The following is a 10,370-nucleotide window of genomic DNA, read 5'->3' on the forward strand; positions in this document are numbered from 1 at the left end:
CAGAATGCCAGCTGGTTAACCAGCCGGCCGTGCCAAAGGCGCCGTTGCGCCCATTACCACTGATGGAGATCCCGTTTGAGCGTATTGGCATGAATCTCATCGGGCCATTGCACCGGAGTGCACACGGCTATCGCTTTGTGCTGGTCCTGGTGGACTATGCAACGCGGTACCCAGAAGCAGTGCCGCTGCGCACCATTTCAGCGAAGAGCGTGGCGCAGGCACTGTTTCAGGTCATCTCCCGAGTCGGTATTCCGAAAGAAATACTGACTGACCAGGGCACGTCATTCATGTCACGCACATTGCGGGAACTGTACGAATTACTGGGTATTAAATCTATTCGGACCAGCGTCTACCACCCTCAGACTGATGGGCTGGTGGAGGGGCCGAATAAGACTTTAAAATCCATGATTCGTAAGTTCATTCGCGAAGATGAACGCAATTGGGATCGCTGGTTAGACCCTCTGTTGTTTGCAGTGCGGGAGGTGCCCCAGGCCTCCATGGGATTTTCTCCCTTCGAGCTGTTATACGGCAGGAAGCCACGGGGGGGTGCTCGACCTGATTAAGGAAAACTGAGAGGAAGGTCCGAGCCCTGCGAAAAGTGAAATTCAGTACGTGCTGGACCTGTGAGCAAAGCTGCACACACTGGGAGGCTCTCACGGGAGAATTTGCTCCAGGCCCAGCAGCGGGAGCAACGCCTGTACAACAGAGGGGCGGAACTTAGGCAATTTTCACCGGGAGATAAAGTGCTTGTGTTACTTCCTTCTTCCAGCTCTAAATTACTCGCCAAGTGGCAAGGACCCTTCGTGGTCACACGGCGAGTGGGGGACGTTGATTATGAAGTGGTACGGTCAGACAGGGGCGGAGCCACGCAGATTTATCACCTCAACCTCCTCAAAGCCTGGAGGGAGGCGGAGACCTCTTCTCTGGTGAGCTTGGTAAGAGGGAGAGATGAGTTGGGGCCGGAGGCGCCAAAATCTAGCATCCCCGCCTCCCTCCATTGTAGTGACCATCTCACACAGGCCCAGAGGGCGGATGTTGCTGCATTGCAACAGCGCTTTGCCAACGTGTTCTCCCCCTTGCCCGGCCGTACTTCTCTCATAGAGCACCATTTTGAGACGCAGCCTGGCGTGACGGTGCGTTCACGGCCCTACAGGCTGCCGGAACATACGAGGCAAATTGTTTTCCGGGAATTGAAGGAAATGCTGAGGTTGGGAGTAATAGAAGAATCACACAGTGCTTGGTGTAGCCCCATCGTTCTTGTGGTGAAGAAGGATGGGTCTATACGGTTCTGTGTCGATTATCGCAGAGTGAATGAGGTGTCACGTTTTGATGCTTATCCCATGCCCCGGGTCGACGAGCTCCTGGACCAGTTGGGCACCGCTCGCTTTTTCACGACACTGGATTTAACCAAGGGCTACTGGCAGATTCCCTTGTCTGCAGAGTCCCGGGAAAAGATGGCCTTCTCCACTCCGTATGGGTTGTACCAATTCGTTACGCTTCCGTTCGGCTTGTTCGGAGCCCCTGCCACTTTTCAGCGCCTCATGGACCGGGTGCTGCGGCCCCATGCTGCCTATGCTGCCGCCTATCTAGACGACGTCATCATTTACAGTGACCATGGGCGGAGCATGTGCAGCGTGTGGCCGAGGTGCTGGAGTCCCTGAGGCAGGCGAGGCTCACGGCCAACCCGAAGAAGTGTGCGGTTGGACGGAGGGAGGTCCCTTCGCTACTACCTCCTGGGCCGCCCGTTCACCCTCTGCTCAGACCATGCCCCGCTGCAGTGGCTCCACCGCATGAAGGATGCCAACGCCCGGATCACTCGGTGGTATCTGGCCCTGCAGCCCTTTAAGTTCAAGGTGATCCATAGGCCGGGCGCGCAGATGGTCGTGGCCGATTTCCTCTCCCGCTCGCGGGGGGGGGGGAGTAGGTTTGGCCGGATGAGCCCCGGCCTCAGTCGGGCGGTGGGGATGTGTGGCGTGGGTGTGGTCTCTCGCCAGCTGCAGAGGAGGGGTGACGCAGTGAGCTCCCGGGGCGGCGCAGGGGCGGGGTGAACAGGTGTGCTGGGATCTGACAGTGATTGTGTCTCTTTATATGTTGGCAGTGACAGTCGGAGGGGGAGGACGGACGTGACAGCAGAGAGAGAGAGCGGGAGTGTCTGTGTCCCTGTACAAACCCACAGTGTTTAATAAAAGTTCTGCTATCGTCAAAGTCGCTCCGGCTAGTGTTTCTTGGGTCCAACATTACACTGAGATTTTTAAAAATTCCTTTTTTGCGTTTACGTGTGGACGAGGAATACAGACTTGGTCACGCAACGTCAAAGGTATGTGCCTTTTTTCACGTCACACTGTGCGCCACGTTATTGTTTACATGAGATGAATTGCAGAATGATAGATATTCAGATTAACAGTATTTTGTCTCTATCTGCAGGTTTACACGCTTACATACACATGCAGTTACTGTCCCTCCATTTAGAAAGGCAGAGGCGTCACGGTGTAATTATTTTACAAGTAGTTTTTTTCCTGTGTAATAATATTCAACATTGCTATCAATACATTTTTCAAAAAATGCCTCTCTGTGTAAAATGGGTTTAAAAACATAAACAGCTGTGGGATACTGTCTGTCTCTGATTTGAACCGGGGGAACAAATCGTGGCAGGATCAGCCTGATATTATTTGTATCCCACTGTAACTTTACTGTATAAGGAGCTAATATCTCCAAAATGTCAGGAGTAGTTAGTCATTACAAGAAGTGTTTGTGAACTAAAAATCAAGAATGTGGGATACTGTTTGTCTGTGATTTGAAGAGCCCAGCGCTGCTCCTGACAAAGGGAAAGCCAATTCTGCAGGGGAGACCTACCTCGGCACTTGTGCAGGTGAAACCAAAGGGAAGACATGCTTCACCATATTTTCTAGTCTTTGGCTTAGAATGAAGTTGGTTTGGAAACATATTCAGCAATGCTTCATCTCCTGCTTTGTGTTTGTGTTGGCACCCCGTCAAAAACCTGTCCGATAAATAGTTTTATCTGGATAAATAGTTTTTTAAGGAGAAATGTTTATGTAAAACAATCAATCACTGGTATCTATCTGGTATCTGTTATGAGGTCATCAGTGCATCATAGCTCTATTGTGTATGGAGCAGCAGCAAAAACAACATTACAACAAGTTGGCAGGTAACAATATAGAGCATTGCGGTTGTGCAGCTGCCATGACCTGTATGCACATTCACCATGCAAGTCCCAATTGCTGAAGAAAAAACATGCTCCAGCACGTTTAGACAAGCCTGTAAAATACTGGGAAAATATAGTCTGGTCAGATGAGACCACAACTGAACTCTTTGGGATGTTTGGAGGTCAGGAGGCACTTCATGTTGCCCAAAAACACAAATAGTAAAGTCTTGAGGTGGGAACATCGTGCTGTGGAGCTGTTTTTTTAAGCATATGGCACAGGTGCGCTTCATATAACTGAAGGAAGTATTAACAGAAAAATATACCAAGATGTTCATGATAAAAATCTGCTGCCATATACCAGGGTGATGAAGAGGAAGTGAGGGTGGACGTTTCAGCAGGACAAAGATCCTAAAAGAAAGCCATGAAACTCTCAAATCTACACCTGAGCAATGCATGTGACCATACAAGAGGCGTCTTGAAGCTGTCATCACCAACAAAGACATTTCCATGAGTATACAATAAATTTCAGTAAGTGTGTCATTTCTCATTATTACACTAAATTTCTGGACATTTATGGTTTGTTTTCTTTGTATGTGCAGATTGGATGGGTTGTTTCCAACATGATGTTGAGCTCACAGTATCGCGACTATTAAATTATAAATTTTTTCCTGGTTTTTGTTGGCTTAGAGGAAACTCACTCTCCTCAGGCTAAAGTTAGCTAGCATTAACTTAGATGCTAATATAAAGGTAGCAGCTAGCAGACTAACCTTCCTTCATAATGTAGCAAAAAGCCAGATGAGCTTCTGTGTTTGTCTTTACAGGGAGTACAGAATTATTAGGCAAGTTGCATTTTTGAGGAATAATTTTATTATTGAACAACAACCATGTTCTCAATGAACCCAAAAAAGTCATTAATATCAAAGCTGAATGTTTTTGGAAGTAGTTTTTAGTTTGTTTTTAGTTTTAGCTATTTTAGGGGGATATCTGTGTGTGCAGGTGACTATTACTGTGCATAATTATTAGGCAACTTAACAAAAAACAAATATATACCCATTTCAATCATTTATTTTTACCAGTGAAACCAATATAACATCTCCACATTCACAAATATACATTTCTGACATTCAAAAACAAAACAAAAACAAATCAGCGACCAATATAGCCACCTTTCTTTGCAAGGACACTCAAAAGCCTGCCATCCATGGATTCTGTCAGTGTTTTGATCTGTTCACCATCAACATTGCGTGCAGCAGCAACCACAGCCTCCCAGACACTGTTCAGAGAGGTGTACTGTTTTCCCTCCTTGTAAATCTCACATTTGATGATGGACCACAGGTTCTCAATGGGGTTCAGATCAGGTGAACAAGGAGGCCATGTCATTAGTTTTTCTTCTTTTATACCCTTTCTTGCCAGCCACGCTGTGGAGTACTTGGACGCGTGTGATGGAGCATTGTCCTGCATGAAAATCATGTTTTTCTTGAAGGATGCAGACTTCTTCCTGTACCACTGCTTGAAGAAGGTGTCTTCCAGAAACTGGCAGTAGGACTGGGAGTTGAGCTTGACTCCATCCTCAACCCGAAAAGGCCCCACAAGCTCATCTTTGACGATACCAGCCCAAACCAGTACTCCACCTCCACCTTGCTGGCGTCTGAGTCGGACTGGAGCTCTCTGCCCATTACCAATCCAGCCACGGGCCCATCCATCTGGCCCATCAAGACTCACTCTCATTTCATCAGTCCATAAAACCTTAGAAAAACCAGTCTTGAGATATTTCTTGGCCCAGTCTTGACGTTTCAGCTTGTGTGTCTTGTTCAGTGGTGGTCGTCTTTCAGCCTTTCTTACCTTGGCCATGTCTCTGAGTATTGCACACCTTGTGCTTTTGGGCACTCCAGTGATGTTGCAGCTCTGAAATATGGCCAAACTGGTGGCAAGTGGCATCTTGGCAGCTGCACGCTTGACTTTTCTCAGTTCATGGGCAGTTATTTTGCGCCTTGGTTTTTCCACACGCTTCTTGCGACCCTGTTGACTATTTTGAATGAAACGCTTGATTGTTCGATGATCACGCTTCAGAAGCTTTGCAATTTTGAGACTGCTGCATCCCTCTGCAAGATATCTCACTATTTTTGACTTTTCTGAGCCTGTCAAGTCCTTCTTTTGACCCATTTTGCCTCACGGACATAGAGGACTCTGGGATTTCAGATCACTTCCCGGTTTTGTTTAATAGTCAATCGCCCACTTCATTGATGCTTTCCTTGACTCTCCCCTCTCTGATGCTAACTGTAATGGGGTTTTATCAGCGGATGAGCTTGCTAACCTCTTTTATACTACATGCGCTGACATCCTTAACTCTGTGGCACCTCTGAGGATTAAACGTGCCAAATCCTCACAACCCTGGCTAAATGATACTACTCGCACCCTTAGGCGTGAATGTCGTCGTGCTGAAAGAAAATGGAGGAAAGACAAACTCCACGTCTCTCTGGACATCCTCCATAATTGTCTAAGTATCAAAAGTCTGTTAAAGCTGCCAAATCTGCCTTTTTGTCTAGCATTATTATGACTAATAGCCACAACCCCCGAGCACTTTTTAATACTTTTAATTCTGTGATAAACCCTTGCACTACCACTTATAGGGATGCTTCCCCTGCTCTTTGTGATAAATTCTTAAAGTATTTCTCTGATAAAATCTCAGCTCTAAGGGCTTCTCATCCATCTCATCCATCATCAGTTTTAGACCCAGTTCCAGCTGTAACGTTGGGTTGTGTTGTGTGGTTGAGAAGAGGCGGCAAAACACCTAGCAGGCTAGGCGGAAGGATACACACCCACACTGGTATCAGTAATCCACGGTGGTTCTTTAATACGCATTCTTCAGCAACCATATAAAAGCCCGGCTGAACGGCTGCGGCTCAACAACAAAATGCCCAGCGTTCATACAACCCAAGCGTTGCAAACAAAACAAAAAAAAGGGTCTGGAAAAGAAAACATAAGTCCGTCCCTCGTTAAGCACGAGCGTGAAGGCACGTGTCCTCATAATCCCAGAGCGAGAAAACGAGAGAGCAGTGGCACACACTGATGACACCATCAACCCTCGACTTGGGTGTCTTAAAGGGGCACCACACCATAGTGGCTGTTACATATTCCCCCCGGGTTAAACAAAGGCTGCCCTCAGCCGGACCCAGGTGACCCTCCTCCCGCTACCCCCTTTCACCACACATAGCTACTTTAGGTAGTAAGCAGGTCGTGGAGGAATTGTTACACACCTGTACAGCATTGGTACAGTCCAGACTTAACCAGCCTCCATACATGGTCAGCAGGATAAGAAGTTAAAACCAAAACAGGGAAATGTACAGTGCAATATTGACAAACTGGCATACATGACAGTGTCCCACATGGTGAATGTCCATTTAAACAAATGTTAAAGAAAGAAAATAAACTTAGGATAGCCAGGACAATTGCAGAATGAAATTCCCTTTTTCTTTCATTGCGTTTCTTCTACTTCACAAACTTGCAACAGACAGCATAATATGTGAAAACAGTACCAGAAAGTACTGTAGAAAACCCAAACAACAGTCATGTTACAACAGTAACCAATACGAAATACATAAGAAAAAAAAATTCAAATTCAGGAACTATGGCAAAGCTGCATCGAACCCACGCCCAGGAAACGCAGGTCCACGCGCATCCAATGGAGCCACGACGAAGAGGCCAAAAAGAGAACGGCGCCGCAGTCCACAAACCACGCTGGGGCAGCTCCAGCCGCTGCCATGGAAATGCACCGCCGCGACCCTTTGATCCTCCCGACGTCCTCGTCCAGGCCAGCCTGGTCCGTTCCCGCGAAACATGGCGGACAGCCACTTTGCCGCGTCATACCTTTTTATGTACCAATCATCAACTGCTCGAAGATACTGCATACTGAGGTCCAAGAGAAGATGTTCGGGCGCCATTTTGTAACGTTGGGTTGTGTTGTGTGGTTGAGAAGAGGCGGCAAAACACCTAGCAGGCTAGGCGGAAGGATACACACCCACACTGGTATCAGTAATCCACGGTGGTTCTTTAATACGCATTCTTCAGCAACCATATAAAAGCCCGGCTGAACGGCTGCGGCTCAACAACAAAATGCCCAGCGTTCATACAACCCAAGCGTTGCAAACAAAACAAAAAAAAGGGTCTGGAAAAGAAAACATAAGTCCGTCCCTCGTTAAGCACGAGCGTGAAGGCACGTGTCCTCATAATCCCAGAGCGAGAAAACGAGAGAGCAGTGGCACACACTGATGACACCATCAACCCTCGACTTGGGTGTCTTAAAGGGGCACCACACCATAGTGGCTGTTACACAGCTTCTGAATGCTTGACTGTCTTTCAACAGTTTGAACCAGTGTCTTATTCTGCTTTAAAAGATATAATTGATCATCTCAAAATCTCTGGTTCCCTGCATGATATTCTTCCTTCTCGTTTCTTTAAGGAAGCTTTACATATTATTGGTCCTTGTATCTTATCTCTGCTGAATGCATCATTGTCATCAGGTTGTGTACCGTCTGTCTTTAAGCATGCTGTTGTGCAACCTATTATGAAAAAGAAAAATCTTGACCTAATTGGTCTCACCAACTACAGGCCGATCTCCAAACTCCCTTTTATTTCCAAAATATTGGAAAAGGTAGTTCTAAAACAACTACAGGCCTTTTTAGATGCAAATGGTATTAATGAAAAGTTTCAGTCTGGTTTTAAACCTTGCCACAGCACAGAGACAGCCTTACTTAGAGTTTTTAATGATCTTCTTTTAACTGTTGACTCTGGATATTCTGTGGTCTTAGTTTTACTTGACTTGTCTGCTGCTTTTGACACGGTTAACCACAACATTCTTCTATCAAGACTGGAACATGTTGTTGGTCTCAAAGGTACGGTTTTATCTTGGTTTAAATCCTATCTCTCAGAGAGGTCGTTCTTTGTTGCTATGGGGCAACACTCCTCGGCTTCTGCCCCTATTTATTGTGGTGTGCCTCAAGGGTCCGTGCTCGGTCCTGCTCTTTTCTCTTTGTACATGTTGCCCTTGGGATTAATTTTTAGTAAATACAACATCTCCTTTCACTGCTATGCCGATGATATCCAGATTTATTTACCTTTGAAATCCGATGTGACTGCTTCTTTGCAACCTCTGTTCAACTGTTTGCATGAAGTTAAAATTTGGTTATCACATAATTTTCTTACATTGAACGAGAATAAGACCGAAATCATAGTCTTTGGTAGTCACACTCCGCTAGACCAGTTAGCTGATGCCTTAGGCCCTCTTGCTAGCCATCTTTCGTCCACTGTAAGAAACCTCGGAGTGTTCCTTGATGGCTCTTTTAAACTTGAAAAACAGGTGTCCACTGTGGTAAAAAACAGCTTTTACCAGTTGCGTCAGATTTCCAAAGCAAAGCCGTTCCTTCCTTTAAAGGACCTTGAAAAGCTTATCCATGCATTTATTACATCCAGATTGGACTACTGTAACTCCCTCTACTCGGGCCTCCAACACTCCTCTCTTTGCCGGCTCCAGTTAATTCAAAATGCAGCTGCGCGTCTTTTAACAGGTACGAGAATTCATGAACACATAACTCCAATTTTAGCCAAATTTTATTGGCTCCCTGTTAAATATCGTATAGATTTTAAAATTCTTTTGTTCACTTTTAATATTTTGAATAATTTAGCGCCCAGCTATCTTTCTGATTTACTCCATTCATACAATCCCAACAGAGCACTTAGATCGTCCAACCACAGGCTCCTAGCACAACCTAGGACTCGAATGAAATCAAGAGGCGACCGGGCCTTTGCATCCGTGGCACCCAGACTCTGGAATAACCTCCCCGTTCATATTCGCACTGCTGAGTCTATCCAGTCTTTTAAATTACATCTTAAAACGTATTTTTTTACTTTGGCTTTTGATTCTGTCTAGTTGGCTGTTTTAGCTTGTTGCGTTGTTACCTATTGTTTGTTGTCCTCTTTTATTGTTTGTTTTAACTGTCTCATGTTTTTATTGACTGTAAAGCACTATGGTCAACACTGTTGTTTTAATATGTGCTATATAAATAAATTTTGATTTGATTTGATTTGGCCAAAGGAAAGGACGTTGCCTAATAATTATGCACACCTGATATAGGGTGTTGATGTCATTAGACCACACCCCTTCTCATTACAGAGATGCACATCACCTAATATGCTTAATTGGTAGTAGGCTTTCAAGCCTATACAGCTTGGAGTAAGACAACATGCATGAAGAGGATGATGTGGACAAAATACTCATTTGCCTAATAATTCTGCACTCCCTGTATATGCATTTGTGTGGAGCCTGTGTTGCGGGTTAGTGTGAGAACAAATGATCTTTAAAAGGTGGAAAATTTCCAACTTTTACTTTCACTTTCTTCTGAGCTCCTGTTCAGTGACATACCTTTCTGCAAACACCTGGTTATCAACTCACATTCAAGGCAGCAGGTATTTTACAGTCACTGATTAACCTGTTTGAAGAAACTTGAGCACTTGGAGAAAAGTCCATGTACACAGACAGATAACCCACAAACTCCCCTCAGGAATGTCCAGACCCTAACTCCAAGAATCAGGGCCTTCGTTCTGAGGAAACCTGCTGAGGGGCCCTGACAGCATTACTAACTTAAATTCTGAGCTGGCATGGAAAACGTTCAGTAATACAAAAGAAAACAGACCACTGACCCCAAAAGTGTTTGCTATTTGAGTCAAAAAGCAGTGTGCCATTTCTGTAAACTGCTACTTGGAAAAACAAAATGCTCAGTCACGGTTTCCCTGCTAACTCAACAAAGCCACAACCTACTTTTATTCCATGCATCTATACATTATAATCTGCTGACTAAAAGATGTAACATGCACTAAAGTATGTCAGCGATAACGCAATAATTGCAGTTTGATGTAAAGGAGATGAAGAAAAAGCTCAGAGTTCCTGATGTTGATTCCTCTCAGTTATTACCCAGAACATCAACACTGGATAATTCTGCACAACGGTATCAGTCAATATCTGCAAATGGGATCTTCTGCATGGCTAAAATTAAAGAAATGTTCAGCTAATAGAAAAAAATAAGCTGTTAATCTGCAGGTATGCCAAGCCCTCCTTGTATCCAGGTGATTTGATCAGCAGATAAATACAAACCTTTGTGCTGATGAGAGAAGTTGTGATTTATGACCTATTTTTTCATTTTTTTTTTTTTTT

This window comes from Maylandia zebra, linkage group LG17, assembly GCF_041146795.1.
Source record: "Maylandia zebra isolate NMK-2024a linkage group LG17, Mzebra_GT3a, whole genome shotgun sequence".
NCBI classification, from domain to species: Eukaryota; Metazoa; Chordata; class Actinopteri; order Cichliformes; family Cichlidae; genus Maylandia; species Maylandia zebra.